The following is a 22,193-nucleotide window of genomic DNA, read 5'->3' on the forward strand; positions in this document are numbered from 1 at the left end:
GCTAGGAGGAAATGATTCATGAATACTGACCTTACCCCTTGCCACCCCTGCAAAATGAGGTCTGTGTATAAGCACTTGCAGAACTGGAGCCATGGAATTACAACTAGATAAACCATCCACTGATAACAACATCATGTAACCTCTTCCCTGCCTGTGCTAACAGTGGAGATGTTTGCTGTGAGCCAGGCACACTCACAGATTTGGGGCAAAACAGAACAATTAGGCAAGGAGAAAGTGAGTCAGAAAAGGGTCAGAGCTGGATGAAATCCCTTGGTCTGCTCTTTGCAGATACTATGAAGTCAATGTCTCGTAGAAAAATAGACACGCTTAGAGTTAATAAAACCAATTCCTTCATGCCACACACAGTCCGTGGGATTCACATGGCAGATCAGCAGTCATTAAAGAATAATATTGCTTTGTTATTATTTGCAACATCCTCAGGACATAGGATGCCCAGTCCTGGGTGACCAGCCTGCTGTCGACGTGCTGCACAGGCACAAGCTGATGAGGAATTGTGACCCAAAGCGCTTTCTGCCCGTGCTCCTCTCTCCAGGAGTGGGTGCAGCAGATGGGAGGCAAACACGAGGGGGAAGGAGAGATTCCTCTTTGTCTCCCTTGTGAACCACCCCCATGACCTAGGAGGTCCTTCCCGCTTTGAGACAGACCTCTCATTGAAACTTCCCGGTTTAAACACCCAATAATTGATTTCAGTCCAAATACAAAGACAATCAAAATGAACCAGGGTTTCCATTTCTTTATCATGCCCTGTTGGGCTTCGCCTCCGCCCAGCAGAGACGTATTCCCAGGGCTTGCAGCATGCCTCATACAGCTATAACCAGAAACGGCTAATTAAACTGGCAGGAATGTCACCAGGAGCTGGCAAATGAGACTCGCTCCTTCGTTTTAAGTCCATACCTCTACGAGGAGCTGCCACAGAGGAAGGCAGCAACGGCAAACCGTTCATTCTCCTTTAGTGAGAGTTGCTCTAATGACGAGGTGCCCAGGCGTAAGTCACTTTTCACGTCCCAGATATAACGAACCCCCCACCTTTGGACATGATGATTGCAGACAGAGGGTTCTACAGCCAGCGTGCGCGTCCAGGGAATGCATCAGCCTTCAGAGGTGGGAATTTTCTTCAAGCTAGGACGTTAGGGCCGGACCCAGCTCCGGCTCACAGCTGTGTCCAGCCTGTGGTGGGGCTCACAGCTGCGGGCACGGCCGCGCCGGGGGTCAGGATGGCAGCTCCCCCCCCCAGCATCGCCCTCGCACGCCCCAAGGCAGCTGCTCCCCAACCCACCAGCCCCACAGCCGCCGGTGTGGGGACGGGGACATGGGGCGAGGGCAGAGCACGTGGGACTATGGGGAAGCCTCACCCTCTGCGAAGGTGGATTAAGCACTTGCTCCCAGCATCCCGTGACGAATTTGGACTCTCCCTTGTTTCCCCCCAGCACTGGCAATGCCTTTGCAAAGGCAGCTGTGAAACCACCCTAAACGTGGGGTGCACGGGGTGCCGGCTGCCGGCACAGGGGCAGGCAGCTGCCTGGCAGAGCATCCCCAGGGCAGCCGTGTGGGTGTACGCTGCCGGCTCCTCCACGGCCCCGCTCCTCGGGAAGCGGCTGCCGGCTCCGCGCGCAGGCTGCGTGGGAGAGCGTGCCAGGGCGTGCGGCAGTCTCAGGGAGAGAGGTAGCAGGCGCTGGCTCAGAGGCAGGGTGAACAACAGAGAAGACAGCTCGGTAATTATTTATACTGCGCAGAGAAAAGACTTATTAGGCAGCTGTTGGCAAGCAAGCGGAGCTACCATGGTGAGCCAGGCCTCACGGTTTAAGAGCAGCTCTGGGGAACCAGCGACCAAGAGCAGCGTTTGTGCCACGCAGCACCCGGCTCTGCCAGCACGACAGAGGTTTACCTTCCTCTCCACCGCTCTGGGAAAGCACCTTCCCACCTACAGCATCCCGCTGGCGGAGCGGCGGCGGGCGAGGGAGGCCAGCGGGGCTGGAGCTGCGGTACCGGCAGCCTGGGAAGCCCAGGCGCGGACAAACAGGCCCCTTCGGGCACAGTGCTCGGGGCAGCCATGAGCGCCTTCGCCCAAGGGACTCACAAGGGCAGCCCCGGGCTTCGCGTGCTGCTGCGTGGGTGCGTGGCAGCTTGGCAACGTAGAGCAAATAGGCTGGAGCAGGGACAAAGCTAGGCCGCAGGCAGGAGGCTGGGGAGCCGATTCGCACTCTCGGGGCAAATCTCGTGCAGGTGCTGGCACATCTGGGTTTGCACAGGTCTCACTTCAGCAGGAGCAGCCTGGGTCTGGTGTTGCAGACCCTGTTCTCTTTGGTGCATGCCCTCTCCTAGGATGCTATCTAATGCTGCCACGCTTGTTTTTATCACATTTTTATTACCAGTAGCATAAGAAACAACTCATAAAACTCTGACTCTTCTGTATTCTTGCTGAGGAGAGGCCAATAACTATCCCTCCTGCAGAGGAAAGACAGTAAGGAGAAAGATGGCAGAATTTAATCATTAATGAGCAACACCTATTTTGTTATCACTGACCAATTTTGAATTCCCCAAGACAGTGAAGGAAGCGGAACTATGTTAAAATGGCTGCTACAGGCTCGGGCCCAGGCCAGATGTCCCTTCAAGTGTACACAAATGGGGATTATGTCAAACAAGCTCTTTCTTCAACAACCAAGCAAGCACTTGCAGCTTCTTTTGGGACAAGATTCGATTGTCAGAAATCACCATAGAGAGGGTGAATACCTGAATATCTGAGGCTTTTCCTTTTTGGTGCCTGTCTCTCCTTCTCCCAATAACCAAGTGGCTAAAACAAACTGTGACAAATGCAATTGAATTTTGTTAATGTCTTTTTCATATTGGCAATGTGGTACTAAACTTCCTGTTTTAATCCCAGGCTTTCTGAAAGAACAAGTCCTGAAGTCAATGAAAGTTTGTCATGGACTTCAACAGTGCCATAATTTCACCTCTTGACATTTACTCTCTATTTTCCCGAATGCACCATTCTCTTTAGTCATTCTAAATTCTTGGAAAGGTTTAGTCAGTGCTGTTACCACGGCAAAGGCAGCTGCATCAGAAGCCCCAGGAGTGTGTTCCCTCTGGATGGAAGAGTTCTCCACAAGGCTGGGCTGAGGAAAGCCAGGTCTGGTCTTTGCTAAAGCCTCTGCTGGCATGTTTTGAAGTCCATTAGAAAGACTCCCTTGGATATGGGTGCGGTATCTGATTACAAGGCCAGGGAGGGGCAGGGAGAGGCCCTGGTGTCCCATATCCTCAAGACCTTTATGTGGAGCCACTGCTTTTGAGGTCACCGTGCTTCTTAAGCCATTTCACCAATGCATTGCTCCCTCTGAAGGGCTGAGGCTCTCTATAGGCCACTGGGTAACGCTCAGGCTGAAGGGCAAATGTTAAGGTACGGCATGCCCTTCCCTCCGGGGCAGCCTGCGTGACTAGGAGATCACATTGCCAAGGAGGCCACGCAGTTGACCTGAGGAAGGGGTGTGAGTTATGTAGCCTCCTCTGCTGTTCGCTTTCTATTGACATGGATAATGACCGCCAGCAGCTAAGCCATGCTCTGCAAAAAAGCTTTGCAGGGTGCCAGGGGACCACAGAGGAGGAATTTGAGCTGTTTCTCAATGTGTTCATCAGGGACTCACCTCCTTCATGGGCACCTGGGCTCCCACAACTGCCAGGGAGCCCTCAGCACCCCATGACCCGCCCTGGGGGTGCAGACATTTCCACTTCTGTGGAAACATCTGTGCACACTGACCTGTAGGCTTTGACTTGAGAAGCGGAGCAGACTCTAGAGCTTTGCAATCCTCAAATATGGAAAATTCTGGTAACCAACGCTCCCTACATCCTGAGCTGCAAGGTGCAGGAATATGACAGCCTCTCAAGAGTGGGCAGCTGTTGAACACCTCTGGCTGCTCAACAGACAAATTTTTCCTCGTTGTTCTTCACTCCACTCGTGCACGTGTCTGAAGACAGGAAAGATTTGGACACCCTGAGCAGGTGGCGTGCAAACCTGGGGGCTGGAGATCTCTTTGAAGCTGCTGACAAACTTAAGAGCAAGGTTTCTTGGAGGAGGGAGGGAAGTATAAAAAAATTGAGCTTTCCTCTTCAAAAAGCCGTTAAAGGACATGAAGAAAAAACAGTGACAGGGTTCGTAAAAGCTGAGGATTTTTATGGGCTGGGAGTGGGCAGCAATTGAGATAGCTGACTGCAGTTCTGAGCTGTTTAGCCCACTGACATTGTAGCATCTATAGCAACTAAATAGACCAACAGCAGTAAACTGCAGATACCGCTTTCTGGTGTCATGTAGTCAACGTCTGGGAGCTGAAAACAGCTGTGTCCTGGTGCCTTCACACACAGGAACAGGGGTGTGACTCCTGAGGGCCCCTAAATCTGGGCTAACCCTGCCAGCTCCAGAGAAAGCCATGCTGTTAGGAGTTAGGCACCTGCGTAAGCATCGTGCTGGAGGAGGTCCTGGCACTCTGAAATGCATTCCTCCATGAACTGGGAATTCTTTAGGTTATAAAAGCGTTTTTCTTTTCGGAATGGTACACACAAACCCTGCCACCCTGAGCCTGCCTCTCCCAGGCTGTGGGTCAGGGAGCTACCAGATTTTGCAGCAGCTGCGTAAAGTCAAGGTTAAAGAAAGGCCACAAGGCACAAGATGGGAAGACCCGTTAGGAGTATCACATAAACAAACGATGCTCTCAGATCCGTCCTTGCTTTCAGGGCACCTTAACTCACTCTCACCGGCCGCAGAGAGGCAGCAGCAACAGCAGCAATGGCAAACCAGATTCTGCCCTTCATCAATCAACGGCAACGTCAGCAGCCGTGAGAGGGGAAACACAATCCCATCTCCTTCAGGTCTGCGAATGCTTTTCAATGACTACCACAAAGGTGGGGTACTAAAACATAAAATAAAATAAATAAAATAAACCCTGAAGGACGTGGGAGCAGGATTGCCATTTGTAGGGCTTTGCCTACCAAGTACCCCTGGGCCAGTTTGGGGCAGGCTGTGACAGCCAAATTAAGAGTAAGCCCCAGCTACGCTGGAGTTTCATTTTACAAGGCTAACCTAATAGATGATGGCTGCCTACAGACTGAGCAGAGGACATACCTGTGGCTGCTCAAGGGCTACCATGTCTTTACAAGGCACTAGCCTCATCAGCGAGGCACACAGAATGGATGGTGGAACAGCTGCTGGATCATGGTTTGCAAATCTCTCCCACTAAATGCTGTGTGCTAAACTGAGACACGAAGAAGGGAAAAGAGGGCTGGAGAAAACCTAAGCATATCCAGAGCTCAGCAAAACTAAATTACTTCTCCCAAATTCAGCTTGATTTAAGGTTTTGACTTCATTTTGAGTGAACGCATTGGGAAAAAAAAAATACTTAAGTGAACGCTCTGAAAATTAACCATTAAATCCTCTTGGATTCAGTTAAATGAAAATATTAGGAAACCAAAGCCAGCCATATGATCTTTGTCGCCATGCCAGCTTTGTCGATATATATAATCTTTCCTTTTATGCAAGCTTTGCATTGTGTTAGAGCCCTGCCATTGCCCAGAACAACAATTAAATGCTACATTAAGGCTACCTGCGTAAGCACTTGCCCTTGCTCACTGAGCTTCAGCAGCAGAAGAGGTTGCTGCAGATTTTCAGCTAACAGGAAAATGACCAAATTGTTTAGAGTTGCCTTTGGGAAAATACCTCTTGGTAGGTGGCTCTGTCACTGAAACATGCAGAATTAGGGAAAACCTAGGAAGAAAAAAAGACCCCAAGCCTGCAAATAAGAGTGCCAAGCACGGGGGCTACACTCCGGCATCCGGGCGGGCTAGCAGGGCACCGGGCATTGGAGACCTCTGGTCCTTGAGACACAACCAAAGGATTTACCCCTCACATTCAGCTTGGAGCACCTTCACCCCAGCCCCTGTTCAAGAGAGATTAGCGGAGCCGTTTCTGAGGTTATTAACGGCAGAACTGCAGGGCTGAAGGTGTTTTGGAAACCCCTGTTTAGATTTCTGGAGAAGCCCTCCTTCAGCCGCTCGTCCTTGTCGTTAGCGCTGGCACGACTGCGGCGAGGAAGGGCAGCACTGGCGAAGCCGCCGTCATGGCATGTCCCCGGAGGGCTAGCGACCGCCTTCGAGACCATTTCGAACAACGCTCGTTCCCCTTCTGCACGCATAGAGGCCTTCGGAGCCGGGGCGTCGCGGGAAGGCTTCTCCCACCAGGCATAACCAGCACCAGGGGGACGGAGGCGAGCCCCGAGCTGCCCCCCCAGATGACTAAGGACAACGTAGGTGGGATGGCAGGGAGCCGATCGCCCCATGGCTGCAGGTTCACAACGTGAGGTGTCTGCGGGCCACCACCACAAGCTGCTTAAGCCCCTCGGGAAAACACAGAGGAACAATTCCCAAATTGTTTGGGAGTGATTGCAGCAGCTTCCCTGGGGTAGCAGCTAAGTGCTCCTTTGCAGCTGCTGCTCTCAACTGGCTCTGGGCTAATTCTTAAACACAGAAGCAGGCCCACGGGTCAGGTGCAGAAATGATCTCAGTTTCATCCCAGATCACAGAATCACTAAGGTTGGAAAAGACCTTTAAGATCATCAAGTCCAACCATCAACCCAACACCATCATGCCCATTAAACCATGTCCCAAAGTGCCACGTCCACACGTTTTTTGAACACTTCCAGCAATGGTGACTCCACCACCTCCCTGGATGCATCCATCCAGTGAGCCATCATCCTCCCTTTTAGGCAAGCTACCGTCTTTTCTCCAGCAACAATAACGGGAGGCGAAATGATGTATTGTTATAATTATCATAATTTCACAATGTTTTATTGCCCCCTCAGCCATCAGACACCCCTCCCTCTTTGCACCCAACCACTCAGCTTGTGCCCGCAGAATGGTAGCCCGCGCTTTGAGCTCTGCAGCTCCGTAGGTCTGACTCCACCTCTGCTCAGAAAGAGATCGGGCCGCCCATCTCTCTGTCTTCCTCGGCTCTGGAGGGGCAGTCGGTCTATTTTAGAGCCCCCCTCCCGAAACGGCAGCCTTTTCCCGGGCCGGCTGGGTGCCCTGGAGAGGAATGCTGACAATCTGCCGCCCAGGAGCGGAGCTGTCAGCGTTGCTTCCCTACTGCTGAGCCCTCAGTCATCACTCACGCGGAGGAGAAGCATGCAGCCCGCTGCCTTGTGACAAGAGCCGTGACTTTGTTTAGAAGCCAAGCACTAGGAACGAGTACCAGGGAAACGTGGCTTAGTGGAACAGGAAATATTAACAATCTGTGATAAAACAAAAAAAGCGGCCAGGACACGTCTAACTCGGCTGGAGACACCGCGCTCTGACTGGGTAAGAGTAGTGACAACCCCCAAAAAAGCCAGTAAAGAAATAGCTTTTCCACTTCAAGGCTGACTTTTAAAAGAACGGAGTAATGTTTTTGATGTTCGTCTGCGTGCAAGAAAAGCCCCTAAGCAAGATCATCTGTGTATTGCAGTAACTGCTGGCACAGGAAAGGGCACGGAGGAGTTTTCAGCTCCACAGATGGTTCAGGGGGCTGTTGCGAAAGCCCACAAAGATAGATTCACACAGCCCCGTCACCCTCTGGCAGCAGGTTAGGGTAAGCCGCTTCTCTAAGAGCTACTACAGCTTTGTGCATCAATCAAATTTTTTTGGGGGGTAGAAAAACACGTGATTGGGATAAGTGTTTCTGGCTAAAAAGATTTCTCTCAAAATTCCTTATTTCTGAGTGAAATGGTCAAGTGATAGCAGAATGGTAGAGAGAAGAAAATTATTCCTCTTTTTTTTTTTTCCCCCCTTCCTGTGTTTTACTTAAGGCAGTTAGGAGGCTGGAAAAGGTGTATTAACGCCAGATTCATATCTATACAGTCCTTTCAAGCTATTATGGGGCTGATAACCTTTCTCTGTCCTTGTAATCCGCAGTAAATAGAGGAGCTTAATCGCCCCAGAAATGGGTAACAACTCACAGATCTCTTCACTCCCAGTACGCTGTTTGCACAACGCCCAGTGCTGGGAATGACCAGAAGCTGATTTAATAATCTGAAGTCATCCAAAGACTCTGCTAAATGCCATGTGAAATGATAAGTGTTTTGCCTTGCTCTTACCTCCACCGGGCAAGCAGCTGCATCACGATGACTTTTTTTTTTTTAATGCTGGAACTTACCTGGCAGGACGGTCACTCATTTGGGTCTCCATCCAAGGACCTGTGGCACCTGCTTGGACACTGCATTTGCAGTTGGCTCCAAGGAAGGTCCCTACCAAGCACAGAAGATGAAGTAGCCTCAGCTGCGAGAGGCAGCATTTCTCACGCAGGGATGGGGACCCTGCCTACGGGCACTCGTGGGCAGACGCTGCTCTCCGTCTCCCAAGGCACGACCTTGGGCAGGCGGCATGGGCTCTCCGGTCCCGAGTTTCCTCTTCTCCAAAAGAGAGATATGATATACAAGTGGGCTGAGAGCCTTGCAGAGAGGTGCTATCGCCGGTACAGGGAGTTATCGTCCCCAGGCCCAGGTCCAAAGCACACAGCAACATGAAGGAGAGCCATTCCCTCAAAGGACCCTGGCTCTGGCACCCAAGCCAAGAACGGGCTGGGTTTGTTCTCTGAGGGAGTGGCAGGTTCACTGTTGTTACTACAGGCCATACTTTTACCTTTGTAAACGGCAGTAGGTGCAAAAGATCCCAAACACTGAGCAACAAAACCCAGCGAAAATCACAGTTAATTAAATAATCCCCTCCTAAACGGTATATGATCCAATTCTTGAGCCTCCTGCAAGTTATAATCAAAACCATATGTACAGTTATTAAATAGCAGAAATATTTACAAAACACTGACAAGATCTTAAAAACAAAATCAGTGATTTCCTCATCTCGCTGGAAGCCTTACATAACGCGGGGTAAATTGCCTCGTTTAAAATATTCTGCTGACCACAAAGCGTTGTACCCTTCATTGTAAGGGTTAGTCATTCTATACATATTTACTGGTTTGGTTAATCTACTATGGCTGGTTACAAACTATTGCAAGATGCAGGTTATGAAGTAGAGCCAATAAAAATTTTGTTTATGTGAAATCCACTGTTGTCATACCACCATTTTACACAAAAAGCCCATCCAAACAACTATTTCCCCTGCCCTGGCAGCTGGTATCGCTAGAGACATCTACCAGAATGACTTGGAAGGGCTGTAAAATTGGCCAATTTAAAGTGGCTGCAATTAGTCTATGCTGGGATAAATGTCTCTGCTTTCATGTTTTTCTAAAAACCTAAAGAAAACAAAAAAAAAATCCCAGGCACTTAAGCACAGAAGCCTCACCTCTGGCTTTGCCTATAAAGGGAAACCTGTAGGTGCTGCAGTCAAACCAGGCTGCTGATGCACAGCACGAGCTTTGCAAAAGGTCAAAAATCTGCCTTAGTCTGGAAAAATTCCTGTTGATGTCAATGGCTTTTGAATCGGGTCCAGGTTTTATCTCTGTACCTCACATTGATCCCCAAGCTTCAGCGTTCTTCCTATCCTACTTTGGATCAGAGAAATCTTTCAAGAAAACCCTATCAAGACAATAATTGCCACTAGGAAAATAATGGCCTAGTTTCTAGGGCCATTTCATACATACCAGGTATATGTGAGCATCCTTATTTTATATCCTCTTAGTCAAAACTTAAAGCAGAGAAACGTGTTCTTGATGTGCCTTTATAAAGATATCACCATTGGGGCAGGAGCAGAAATGACGACAAATTATTAAATTCTTGTTCTATTATATTTATGCCTTTACAGAGATATTTATCATTGTTATTAAAAGATCATAAGGGACATCTCTGAAAGCTGTAAGCAACTGCGAGCCCTTGAACAGACAATAAATCCACAGATGCTTAATTGGGTTTTCAAACCTGCCGAGCACCAGCACTTGCGAAAGGTCAGCTCTTCAAGCCATTGTTTGTGTATCAAATACTGAGTTCAAATGCCTACATTTTGGATATTTACCATTGAAAAGAAAACTCGAACTTGTTACAGCAACAGGCTTCTTACAGAAGAGGTTACTGGCACCTCTCCAGCGAAGGCAAACAGCACCAATAAGTCGAGCTCAATGCACACTGTCACTAAAGTTAATACACTTTCAGAAGGTGCTTAAAAACGAGGACCCGCTGCGATACAAACACACCTCAGGGGACTTCAAGGTATCCAAATGGCTGCAGTTCTGCGGAGACCTCAAAGAAGTCATCGCACATTTTCCTTGTCATACCTCGTTTCTTTTCCCACAAAGCTAGACGGGAACGGGTCGGAGGATATGCCGAATGGTGGAAGTGTTCTTTCTGGACTACTTGCAGGTTACTTGATATTCAATCACAGTGCTTCAGGTACATAAAAAAGAGCAACAAGGCACATTTAATGCTTCACTTTAGATTCCTAATGTCACACAGAGCAAGGCATTCACGGGTAAAGATTATGAGCCTGAAGTCTGCGTCCCAAAGATCTGTTGTACATGGACTGTGACACCAAGCAGAGTACTACTGAAATTAGTAGGACTCTGTGGGTGCTCACACATCACACACAGCAAAAAGCAAAACTGAAGACTCTGAGCCTTGAAATTGTGCTATGTATAAAGATTAATTGAAGCATCTAAGCAGGTCTTTCCTTTGGAAGGGATCTACACAGATTCAAAACGTTCCTCTTCGGCCCTTAGACTGAGCTTAAGACATTGGAAAAGCTTAGATCAGGTTTTAATCATAACAGATAGCCCACCAAACAGCCATTCCTTCAACATACTGAGAGCTCTTTCAATAGATACCTCTTTATTTGAAATGGAATGCATCTTGAAAAATATGAAAAATAAATCACATCTCTCAGAAATCATTTATGAGTCATATTTACACACAATTATTTTTTTTGATGACACCGATATTTCTGCTCACAATAGGATATGCTAGAAAACATTTGGTACATCACTGCAGCTATAATTCAGAAGCTGGCATTTGCATATTATGAACCTTAAAAAAGAAGAATTGCTTCAGGATGTCAGAGAGACAACATCCACTTGACCTTCCTTCCCACCAATTTCTAAATGTTCTTGGTCACCACAGCTTGAATTTTCTTGATGAATCTGCCCCTTAATTTTTTTTATTAAATTAGGACATGTAATTTTTACCTTTTTATGATTTGACTGTCCACACTTCTGCTACCTATACCAAGCATTTGCCTCTGTGTGTTTTACTGGCATTTTTATTCTCCAGTAAATTTACTTCAGCCACATGCTGTTGGCTTTTTTTTTTTTTTTCTTCCTGTTAGGGCAAGGACAACCTGATTTCTGCTCTTGCAAAGCTCCAATAAGATGGAGTGTGATCTGCTGGACCTACTTTCATGGCCATTGCTTACAAGGCAGTGACAGACAGTATGCAACCACGTAGCTCCAATAAAGACTGCAGTAGTGGAGAAGCAAGCCAAAAAAAGCCCAGAACTACCTCATTTATAACATCAAACAATTTCTTGGTCTAAAATTACTATCAGTCAGAAAAAAACCCCATGGAATTTAGAGCGTGAGAAAGTTGTCAGATTGTCCATGTCAGACAATTTACCCTTATTTATACTGACAAGGCATGAGCCACACGGCCTGACTGTCCCCAGGGAACCCCAGCCAATTTGTTCCCATTCAGTTTCCAGGAGACAGTCTGGAGGAACAATGGGGAGGTTTGATCCTTACGCCCATCCCACCAACTCAGGCTGCAGGCACAGGAACAGCTCAGGGTGGATTTTGCGACGTGACCATCTCTCACACTAAGAGTTTGGCTGACACCAGCGTTTTTAAGAAGGTGACACAGCAGGCAATGACAACCGGCAAAAGTCTGTTGGTGAACTGCATCAGTCCAAACGGTTTTGAGAGCATCCTTCAGACCGACTTCAAACAAGAAACGTTAAGGTGAAAGTGGGACACTGACCTTGAACCGGTGAAAAAGAGCAGTGAATTCAAAATGAAAGCTGTTTCCTCAAACCCTAATGTCAATTATATCACTAACATTGTCATCTTTTGTTTTCCAAAGTACAAATACTTTCAGAAGAGCAGTAAAATTTCAGCTTTAGACCATAGGCTTCTGTTGCATTCGGGGGCTTGCATCCACTGAGGACAGGAATATCTGCCTCTCCTAGAGAAATATGTGTCTCCGATCACATAGAAACTAATTTTCACCAATTACATTTATCCTTCCATAGGCTAAAAATTATTTTAGTAGGTGAGATTATCAGCGATACGTCTGTATATCTGAAAAGGTGGATCAGTTACTCAGTAAACTGTAATTAACGACTCTAAAGAGAGGAGCCAAATTACAAATTACAGTCTATTTTGTGAGTCTTTGACTAGCTCATTAGAGAATCCCCTTGCAGCTCTAGCATCCAAGCATTAGCAGAATAATAATGGCAGATGTACAGAGATGTGGAAATTGGCTATTATGATTGCCAAGACAGCGAATCTAATCCTAGAAGATGCAGGGCACCTTCGATTTCAATTAGTCTCAAAGTAATAACTTTGTTAGGACCGCTGTAATCTCCCACCCCAAGCTTGTCACGCAAGCTTGTCACGGGCCAGATTGGAAAGAAGCGCTTGGGAGCAACCACGGATGACTGGGCTTTAATGCTGCACCATGACATGTTTTGCACATCTGGGTACATGACCCCAACACCTGGGGGCAAGGGACAAAAGCGAAGGGCTAAACGAGATCTCGACTTATTCCTTACAAGACTGAGCTTAAGCTTAGGGTGCAGAGGAAGGGACTGTCATGGGTGGTAGCCAACGCTGGCATCTTACTTTGAGTGTCACTTCAGGCTTTTGCTTTAAACACTTACAGAAACAGCTTGAACCAAGAAAGTGGGGGTTTTGCAGTCAAGCTATGCCTCAGTTACACAAAGAGAAGAGTCCTGGATGTGCGGTTTTAAAAGATTATGTTTACATTCATGTAACTCGTAAAGGGGCCAAACGCATTTCCCTCACCGCGCTTGTTAAAATAAATAGCTCCGCAGCTGCAACTTTTTACCTTGAGTAACGGGCCACATTGCTCAGTCCGCTTACAACCTCCCCACTCAATTTGAGCCAGAGAACCTGCGCTGTGGCGGCACACAACGTGACATCACCCATCGCCCGAAGGGCCCCGTCCTAGACAGCACACTGGCCTGCGCCGGGCTCCCTCCTCGCCATCGGAGAGGAGAGCTCGACCCACGCGCGCCAGCATCCAGAGCCAAACTCCCACTGACTTTTAAGAGGCAGAGGAAGACGCACCAGCTGTGCAATTAGCCCTTTGTTTTCCAACTTCATGGCTTCGTCAACATTTTTAGAGGCAAGATCGCATGCCTCTCTCAACATCTGACAGCGCTAACCACCAAAATTAATCTCAGCTAGAGAGCAACTTTCAGCTTATGAAAACTGTGACCCAAATAATCCGTTTACACACTAAGACGGTAGATAAGATGGATTTTTCAACTAAGGGCTACTTTAATGCAAGACATTTAAACACCGCCAATGAAAATTTAATGAAGATCAAGAGCCCAGACCTCTTCCAAACCGGCCGTGCAGAGAAAGCCCCCAACTCGGACATTGAGGAAGGTTCACAAGTGCTGCCCAGCCCCGGCCCTCCGGCCTGGGAGCCAGCGCATCGAAGGGGCAACTGGAATCCAGCTGCGATTCCTGCATCACAAAAGAAGTTGGTCAGATTCCCCTCCGCTCACACCTTAAATAAAACCGAGGTTTTAACCTCGGAATACCAACCAACATTACTTTTTTTGAACAACAAAGAGCATGTATGATTTTGTTGCCTTCCACCATGCGTATAAACAAATTAAAACCCAGGTTGCAATTGATATTCTCAGTAAAGAGAAGACTTGGTATGTAGTCTGGGTTTCAGCCAAATTCCAAACCACACATCACGTTTTCCACATAAGTGTAATACAGCGTATTTCAGGTAAAAATGAAAAACTCTTTTGTCAAATTACACATGGCCAAACTACCCAGAGCTCTTTAGTTTCTTTAGGGAGCTAAGGTACACATTGTTTTTCTCCTTTGCTTTTTGGATACGGCCTACATTCAGAAATATCTTGCAAACAAGCCTTTGGGGGGGAAGGGGGGAGGAACCCAAAACCCACAAAACTCCCCAAACAAAAAGACCCCAAACAACTCTAATAAATAAAATAAAATACATTAAAATAAAGTTACAGTACATCATGCCTCCGAGAAGTGCCATCACACCAAAGGATCCTTTCCAAGGTTCATAAATAATAGGTTTGAAATGCATCTCGGCACCGAGGGTGGCGAAGCAGCAGCAGCAGCTCGCTGGGGTTCAGGTCGCAGAGCCGCCTCTCTCCGGCCTCCCGGCACCTCCGGCGTTTGCGCCGTTTTTGATCAAGAGCAGAACGTCCGCGACGAACGCGCTCAGAGTCCCGCTTCCCCCGCAGCGCTCCGTTAACTTCACCTACAAGAAGACAGCACAGCACAGAAGGGCGGCCGGTGAGTCGAGGAAGTCGGCGCCCGGAGCCGGTTCTCCCCACTGGGACCCGCGCTCTGGGGCCGGCTCCGGGCCGGGGCAGCCGCGGGGCCGGAGCAGCCGCGGGGCCGGCGCCGGGCGGAGGGAAGCGGGCCTAGGGGGCCGGAGCGGGCCCCGGAGGGGAGCGGCGGCCCTACCTTGGCTAGGCGGAGCTGGAGGCGCTGCGGAGGCGCGGGCCGTGGGGCTGGGCCAGGTGCTGCTGCTTCTGGCGGGTGGAGCGGACGGCCAGGATGGCCTGGCGGTTCTTGTACTGCACCATCTGCAGCGTGATCGCCGCGTTCCAGCCCTGCTCCTGCGCGCACCGAAAGTCGATCTCTTTCCCCTCGGCCATCACCACCGTGAAGTACACGTACTTGCCCTTCCGCTCCACGCAGTCCACCGTCTTCATGTTGGAGAAGTGAAGCTCCTTCATCTTGGCCGCCGGCTCGGCCGGCAGCGGCGGCGGCTGCTGCGGCGGCGGCGGCTGCTTGGGGGGGATGAGAAGCAGCCCCTCCTCGGTGAGGATGCAGCGCTTCTTCTTCCAGAGCTGCAGCAGCCCGTCGCTCCTCTTCTCCAATACGCCCTCCTTCACCGCCTTGCAGCCGCTCTCCAGCATCCTCCCGGCATGGGCCGGCGGGGCCGGACGCCGCCGCCCGCCGGGGCTGGGGTCGGGGGGCAGCCGGCACCAGCCGACGAGCCTCCGCCCGGCGCCGGCCCCGAGGCGGAGGCACGGGAGCGGCCCGGCCCGTAGGCAGCGGAGCGGCTGCCGCCCGTGCCGCGGCGTGGCGGGCGCGCTGCCGGTGCGGGTGGCTCTGGCGGCGGGGTTTCTCCCGCCCCCCGGCTTTTGAAGGAGCCTCGTCCCCCCCTCCCTCCCCTCCCACCGGACTGACACCCGGCGGAAAGGGCGGCTCCTCCCGCCGGCAGCGGGGGAGCCCAGCGCCGCCGCCCCGCTGCCGCGGCCGGGGTATCCCGCGGTATTTGTCCGGGGCGGACCGCCCTGGCCTTCCCCCGCGGGGAGCCGCAGCCGGCGGCTCCGGCCGCCCGTGCCCGGCGACAGCAACACAAGGGGAGGCAGCGCCCGGCGGGGCGGCCGCGGGCACAAGCTGCGCCCCTCGGCGCGGCCGCGCTCCGGCCGCCTCCGTGGGATAAAACCCGCACTGGCGAAGTAACAGTGAAGAAGAAGGGAGCACCAGCGCCTCGTTACCGGGGAATTTTAAAAGTAGACTGGGGGTGGGGGGCGTGGAATACAGCCGCAAAACTGACAAACAGCAACGAGCATTTTTCTTTTCTTCTGCTTTGTTGCCACACATTTGCTTATTGTTTGGACTCTTCCCCTGAGGTTAGCTTGTAAATTAATTTGAGTAGAAAAGTGACTGAAGGTTAATATTAAACTATCTATCTGAAGTCCTTTGATGTATTAGATGTAAATCCAAAGCCCACAGAACTGAATGTGGCTGACAATGCCAGCATCAGCCAAATGCTGGACTTTCACATTATGTTTGAGCACACTGGTTTTTTTTTTTTAATTAGTGTTTAACATGGCCATAAAAAAAAACCCTTCTCACAATAAACTTGGCAGCTAGGAAGCAGGTGATGCTATAGCATTGGTCAGTGGGAACACTTTAGAATAAAAAAAGAAAAATCAGTATTAATGATAGCTCCAATGGAGTTTCTCTCTGATAACATTTTTAAAAGGATTTCCTCTTACAATCTTTTCATCTTGAAGTTCAAAGTTAATTTTGATTAATTGTTGAGAGGTAAACAAAGTAATAAAGGCAATTACAATTGTTTAGCTGTTTTACCTTTCCTGAGGTAACTGGAAGACGCTCCAATCAATAACAAAGGCAACTTACTAGCCACAAACTGAACAAAAAAAGGAGATTAACATCTTAAACGTCCATTTATCTAAAGAACTGTCCCTCCTCCTCAGAGCTTAATATATATATTACAAGGTACAGCTCATTCTCACAACCATCTTGTGCCTATTTTAACAAGGCACACGCTAGTTCAAGAGACCCAAACACCGTTCAGTGACCACCTTGGTCTGCAGTTTGTTGCCATTTGAACCGAAATTCTCCAGCGCAAATCTCTGCACCTCGTGCTGCTGGTGCACACACCAGGGGCCTCACAGACAGCTTGGGCGAGAGAGCTCCCACCCTTCCACCTGATGTGTTCTGCACCTACTTCTCCACTCCTGATTTAAGTGCACCACGTGAGCAGAGGCGTAATTTTGAAATTGTCAAACTAACACAAACTGGGCAAAGTGTATTCATCTATACCGACCAATCTCATTAGGACACTGAGTTTATGTAAGGCACAGGACATTGAACTAAACTTAAAGGTGACTAATTCCTAAGAATTCACCTGTTCAGTTTTGGTTTGCTGCACCACTGCTGTAAGTGAATACCCATTTGATTCCAAGCAAATGCACTCACTGGTGGTATGGAAACTAGCCTTAGACTCGGGAGCCCCGCAAGCATTCAAGACCTGTCCCCCCGCCCCAGAACACTGCCCTGTAATACCGAAGGACATTAATACGTAATCCGTATCTATACATTTTCATGTGAGCTTTTGTGCTGCTTCTCAGTGCTAAGAGTAATTTTTAATTAATCAAAGGAAAAAAGGTGAGACTAGCATGGAAGGCCAAAGATTTTAATCAAATATACAGGAGAAAGGGACTAAATTCTAAATTCATTCTACTTGGGCCTTCCATGGCATAAAGTTCTCTGAAGTGTTGAAGGTCAGATTTTTAACCCAACTCTAAACACCGATGGACATATTCTGCTAATGTATAGACTCACAACAACAACTGTTTATTCCTGGTGCAGTTCACCTGAGCATGTGATCAGAAGTAAACATGCAAAACATCCATTTAAACTTGTACTCTGTAAGCCAACAAATATTAACAGCCATTTAAAACAAACTACATTTACCAAAAACACCGTATCAGTCAAACACTAGGAGACTAGGGTAAGATGAAATACTGACCGTTTCATGGTAGAATAAGATACCCTAATTTAATTGTGCAGGATTTGGCAGTAAATGATAACAAACTTCATTTTCCTAAACAAAAGTCAAAACTGAACTTCCAGAAATGTTTCTTACATTAGTATTTTGAAAAACCACATTCACCATAGTTATACACACTACATGTCCCACTGAGATTTTACTTTTCTTTAAATATGTATTTAAAGAACAGCAATTACATTAAATGTTCCACATCTGCTACCTTTATTGAAGTTCCACTGAATACTATGCATCTGTTCCTCCTGAAATACCCGATGTGCAGATGCCTCCTACTGTCAAACCTGAAATATTACAACCTGAAAAGGCACCAAATCTGATCCTTGAAAGTCTCTATATCCAAGATTCACTTATTCCTTATTGACCTTTTCCTTTTCCATGGACAAAGTTGATAGTGGTGACAGAAATGTTTGGTTGTTAAATACACTGGTCTCCTACATCATAAGTTCCCTGATTTAGACTCAAGTAGTTTAAATTTTATGTGTGTAACCTTAATTAAAGAGTAATTACAGTAAAAGTAATTGAAGTGTTCTTTTTTTAAACCCTGAGGCAAGTTAAACATTGTTTTGGGAAGACACCATGAAAGACAAAAAACCCCATAATTTTACTAGTGTTCTCCTGGGTAATGAATCTGCAGGCAGCAGTTTGACACCACAACTATCAACTATTAGATTCAAAGGGATGCTAAATCCATCTTGAGTGACAACCCTTAAACATCATCATTTCTTCCGCTACTGAGAAGTGGCTAAAACAGAAAGAGGGTTAGGAAGGAAACTCAAAGGAAACAGGAGCTGGTCATTGCTAGACAGAAGGAAAGAGGAAAACAAAAATAGACAAGGGTTGAGAAATACATGACAAATAGATGTGTTGCAAAATAAGATTCAAGCAATTAGATGGCAAGTGGTTACTTCTTAAAGTATTCTTCTTGACCTTTACCATCTCCCAGTAATTTCACTGGAAACTGCTGCTGACCGAAGACTGAAGTGCTGCACCGGTGATTTGGGGGGCAAACTTTCCTTCTACAAATTCCATCCCACCAACATGTGTAGATACTCCACAGTAAAGCAGGCATCAATAGATGGAAGATTTACTGTAACTATCAACCACATTTCCCCAGGCCTTAGCATTCCCTATAGCCCATGGCAGTGCCAAATGAAGAAATTGTGTCCAACGCACAGGCTACCGGCACTGCAGCTGCTCCAGCCTGGCTCTTCCGAAGTACCTTGCACTTCAGAGATAGCCATCTTCTAAAATATTAAAAAGTGCTTAATCACACATTGTAGAGAAAAGCCAGCCTGTAAGAGGGTTTAAATGACCTGTGTTTCTTAGATTTGATTACCTAGTGCTTGCTAAGTAAAACACATTGCAAGTTCAGAACATACTGACTGCTTCTCATCAGCTGCAGGGTAAACCTGAAGTTTGGGCAGATACTCACACCGCTTGAGCATACAGAAGCACAGCTCACAACAGCTAAATTCAGGAGCTAAGCCCCCTCTGCAGCTGCAGAGACAACTTTTCTTGTTACCTCAGCACACTTCAGATACCTGTGAAAACAAGAGCCCTTCCGCTACATTCCTTGTGCGCCCACTTCTGGTATACACCAAGCAGACCCCAATGTGGAATAGCTTATCTTTTGCTTGGTGTGCTCTGTCTTGTCTGCTTTACTTGCCTTAATTTTCCTACAAAAGCTGAGACACAGGCCACATGTGGAAGACTCCTAGGTCTGCGGAGAGGTCTAACAGGAGGATTTAAAAAGTGATGAGAAAAATCTCATCCAACATGCCACATGGACAAACTTCCAACTCCTCTTGATAGCTTTCAGAAGACTTACTATTTCCAGCAGATGGAAAATAGTGTTCACTTTAGGTAAGCATTAGCAATTAAAAGGCATTACTTCAACACCCTTTTGAAAACTTGCAGGGAATCTGTGCATCTCACACAGAACTGTGCAGTTAAGAAATGAAATTGAAGGTGTGGTAGCAACTTCTCTGACTTGTACAAGAAAGTCTTGGATTGGAGAGGCTACATCTGCACAGAATGAAGGAGGAAGCACCAGAAAGCTGAGTCTACCTACCCCTATGGGCTCTAGCCCCAACCTAGCAGGGCATTGAGACTGTCAAGATACAGAAATGCCTTCATTCTCAGATGTTGTCCTGAGGGGTTTAGCATTTTGTTTCCTTAAGCCACTGAGAATGCCACAGCATAATCCTCCTCCCTAATACAAGGCATCAGAGAAACACAAACAACTGCTGCACAGACACCTTTGGAAACAGGAAATTTCTGGCAAGCTAATCACCCATTTGTGTACAAGTTCCCCATCAATTTCTGAATCAGGTCTACAACAACAGGCCTTATAACACAGGGAGAAGTTTAAGTACCAGCTTGAAGGCAAAGATGAACACATCCGATTCCTGCAGTTCTCTATATTCTGCTGTTTTGGTTTGGTTTGTTGTGTTTTGTTCTTTTTTCATTTAACAAGTAAAAACATGTCAAAATTATAATATCTGCTATATAGCTTGGGAAACATCAGTTCCAAGAATCCAACTAAGAATCTGATCTTATGAAGCTAGCTAGCCACAGGAGACATTGGTAGGAAGTGTTGATATGCCTAGTGTTTAAATAATCCAATGTAACATTTCTAACTGCACCTGACATCACCCTTCTCCAGAAAGTAAAACTTAAGAATGCTAAGCTTCGTCCTAGACCATCTAAATATGGTCTACTACTTTATTTCAGGATGGTTTTTTGTTTGTTTTTTACACCGTTAACAAAGTTACACCAGACAGGAAAACCATTTAGTGCTAATGTAACCTAATGTACATTTGCTGTAAGTGTACAATTACCAAGAAGCATCCCTCTCCCTCAAGCGCAAGCTCAGAGCACTCTTCCCTCTCATCCAGAGTCTCAGTTAATTCTCCTACTTGTTTTCTCCCCATTTTTTCTCTAAGATAATCCTCCCAGCAACCAAAACTGGACAGGCAACACTGTTTACACAGACCTTAAATTTTGGTGCAGTACTGCAACAACTGACCAAGAAATCCTGTTTCAGTGACACATTTTCCTAGCCTGCATTTGTTAACAAGGTAACTTCTCCTCCTCAAACCCCACCCAAACACTAAGTAAGGAGTTTCTCTACAACTGGTATAAATCCATGAGAAGTGAAAAGAATGAGTCACAATACTCCAATCAATGTTGCAAGTTTAATGTTCCTGCTACATACTGCCTTTCAGAATTGCTAAACAATACTGTTGTTGATCACGAAACTATGTTAAGCACCAAACCAGTTTTTATTTAACCGATGCCATAAGAACTGGCACCTCAATTTGTATGATTATATCCTTCCTTTTGCTGCAGTCTGGAAAGCACAAGAACTGCTGATTTAGAACTAGCAAGTCAATCTAGAGAGAAGCTTACCAAAATCTGTTGACAGAGGTGGATTCATGGCTCTGGATCTTGCAGGCTGCAGGTGGGCTTTGGTACCTACCAACTCCCCTTTTCAAATATTGTATCCCATTGTATGATATGAACATATTAAACAAGACAGTAATTGAATCACAAGCTGAATTTCTTAAGAACAGTGGCTTCTGAAATTCATCAAACAACTTTTGACAGTGCTTTCTCTTTAATATACAGTTGCCAGATGCTGTTAGTAAAAATGGGCTAGATCTAAGTAAGGACTTCAGAGACTTCTCATGTCCAAAATTAGGAACCCCCAAAGCCCCTTATTAATGACTGCTCAGGCTCGTAACATACCACCAGTTTGGTCTCCGCATGCCCTGAAGTTTAAACTTAAACTTAACTTTAAATTTAAACTTAACCCTGGGAGATGTTCAGAGAAGAGACCAAGTGACACCCAAACACCTGGCAGGGGCAGTGCCTAAAAGGGTAAGCACATTCTGTCAGGATTTATATCACAAGAACACAACCATGTCTACTTTAACACACAGCTACCATAGAGTGTGATGTTAACCTTTCATTACTGTATTTTTCTACGCTATGTTCTATGTATTACCTAAAAAACACCTAAGAGCACAGCTTCACCAGTACTGTTTTTATACACAGCTACAGATAACAAGAGCTCCTTCTCCCAAATCCATAAATATCTGGAGAGGAGAAAGATGAAGTCTGACATATTCTGAAATGTAGCAGCATGGTATTTAAGCCTTCAAGGAATTAAAAAATAAAAAATATCAGTTTAGTCAGAGCGCACTCTTCCTCTCAGGGGGGCCGAGGATTCAGAAGGGCACTTGGGATAAGTTTCATTCTGTATTACTTACCCTCCAAGCAAAAGATATACTAGGGAAACTCTTCCACCAGCCCCACCCTCATGTGGCTGTTGCCTCCTGCTTGCCCTGCTCTTTTCAAACCTTTAACTAAGTCAGTGTATCAGTCGCAAGAAAAAAAAAAAAGAGTAGCTACTGCAGAAACCAATCCCTGGCTAGCTGGACATCTCTTTCCAACCCTATGAGGGCCTTCCCATCCCTCAAAAAGTTATCTGAATACTTGCTTAGAAGATCAGAACTTCTATAGTTCTGTGAAGGACAAGACTGCACAGGCTACAGTAGCATCTTACCAACTGGGAAAACTCAAATGGAAGACATTAGTTCATAGTCTCTTCAAGTTGAGTGCATTCAAATCCACATCTCAAGA

Source organism: Phaethon aethereus, assembly GCF_964289735.1.
Source record: "Phaethon aethereus genome assembly, chromosome: 1".
NCBI classification, from domain to species: Eukaryota; Metazoa; Chordata; class Aves; order Phaethontiformes; family Phaethontidae; genus Phaethon; species Phaethon aethereus.